The sequence below is a fragment of the Balaenoptera musculus genome, chromosome X (assembly GCF_009873245.2).
Source record: "Balaenoptera musculus isolate JJ_BM4_2016_0621 chromosome X, mBalMus1.pri.v3, whole genome shotgun sequence".
NCBI lineage: Eukaryota > Metazoa > Chordata > Mammalia > Artiodactyla > Balaenopteridae > Balaenoptera > Balaenoptera musculus.
In genome coordinates this window covers 81710386-81712520 of record NC_045806.1, presented here as the reverse complement: position 1 = coordinate 81712520, position 2135 = coordinate 81710386, and the positions used below count along the sequence as shown (strand labels likewise).

Below are 2135 nucleotides of genomic sequence, written 5' to 3'. Positions count from 1 at the left end.
GGTTCAGTTCCACACCACTGCAATAAAGTGAATATTGCAATAAAACAAGTCACATGAATTTTTTGGTTTCCCAGTGCACATAAAAATTATGTTTACACGTTACTGTAGGCTATTAAGTGTGCAATAACATTATGTCTAAAAAACAATATACATACCTTAGTTTAAAAAATGTTGGGTTGGCCAAAAAGTTCATTCAGGGTTTTCCGTAAGATCTTACTAAACCCAATACTTTATCACTAAAAATGTTAATCATCATCTGAACCTTCAGAGTTGTAGTAACATCAAAGATCACTGATCACAGATGGTGATATCAAATATAATAATAATGAAAAGTTTGAAATATTGAAAGAATTACCAAAGTGTGACACAGAGACATGAAATGAGCTAATGCTGTTGGAAAAATGCAGGATTGCCAAAACCTTCAATTTGTAAAAAACACAATATCTGTGAAGCACAATAAAAAGCACAATAAAATGAAGTATACGTCTATTATCTTTATCTTTATGAATCTATTATCTATCTACCTATCTATCTATCTATCTATCATCTATCAATATTGCTGTATTTAATTTCCTACTATCGTGGTAAGGATTTTTTTGGTATTCATGAAGAACACTAGCTTGTTATTTTCTGTTCTTGTAGTGCCTTTGTCAGATTTTGGAAACTGGCTTATTCGGACCTCATAAAGCAAATTAGGAGGGATTTTCCCTTCCTTCGTCTTCTAAAAGAGTTTTATGAGATTAATGTTATTTTCTTCTTAAATGTTTCACAGAATTCATCAACAAGAACTTGTGTTCTGGAAATTTTCTTTGTATTTTTATTATACATTCAATTTCTTTCATAAATGTAGTCATTATAATTTTCTATATCTTTTCATGTCAGTTTTGGCAATTTTTGTCATTAATCCATATCATCCAATTTGTCAGTTTCATTAGCATAAAGTTATTCATAATATTCTTTGGGTATCATTTTAATGTGTGTAGGGTCTGTAATAATATCCCTACTTTCATTCCTGATACTTGTAATTTGTATTTGACCTTTTATTTATTAATTGATCTACAACAGAGTTTATCTATTTTATCAAACTTTTCAAAGAACCAGATTTTTTTGTTAAATTTTTCTATTGTTCGTGTTTTCTATTTTATTAATTTTTGCTCTTACCTTTATTATTTTCTTTCTCCTACTTTGGGTTTAATTTTCTCTTCTTTTTTAGTTTCATAAGATAAAAATTAAGATCAATAATTTTGAGCCCTTCTTTTATATAAAGAAGACCTGCTTTTTTTTATATATTCAGATTTATACATTTCCTTCTAAGCACTGCTTTAGCTGCTTCCCACACATTTTGCTGTATTGCGTTTTCATTACCTTTCAGGTGGATTTCTTTTCTTTTTTCTTTTTTCTTTTTACATGTACCAGTCATCTTTTATTTGACATTAATTCTCAATTAGGATATGAAAAGATTTACACCATTGTGTTCCTCAAGGAAGGGTGCCAAGCAAAAAAAGTCATGGCCAGGAATGCAGAGTTGCACTCCACACTGGGCTCTCTTCAGTGGTACTTGCATAACCACTCATGTTTGAGTTCCTTCTAAGAAAGACAATAGCTGAAAAGCATGTAAGTTGCCAGCACCATAGAAACCCCAGTGATGCTTCCTTTCTTCCACTGACATACTTGTAATAACCTCTTTGAAATGCTCCAACAATGCCTTTAGGGGTGAAATCCCACATTAATATCCAGCTTCCCTATTTTGACATCCATGAATTTCTTCTCCTTCACTGGTATCACTGACACCATGTTGGTGTCCTGGGTGTCTATTGCCCAGGTGGATTTATTTCCCCTTGTAATTTATTCTTTGACTCTAGGGTCATTTACAAGTAGGCTGCTTAATTTTAAACCATTTGAGGATAGTTCTAGATACTTTTTTGTTACTAATTTATAATTTAGTTCTATTGTGTTTGGAGAAAATTCTCTGTAATATTTAAATCTTTTGATATGTATTGAGATTTATTTTAAGGCCCAGCATATTATCTATTTTGCTTAAAGTTCCATGTGCACAAGAAAAGAATGAGTTTTCTGCAGTTGTGAGGTGAAGTGTTATAAAAATAGGGGCAAGCTAGTTGATAGTGTTTTCAGAT

General features: G+C 31.4%; 1 pseudogene; it reads right to left on the bottom strand.

Moving 5' to 3' along the window:
• Positions 1 to 1548: 1548 nt before the first annotated feature.
• Positions 1549 to 1794, bottom strand: LOC118889126 (annotated as a pseudogene).
• Positions 1795 to 2135: the final 341 nt, after the last annotated feature.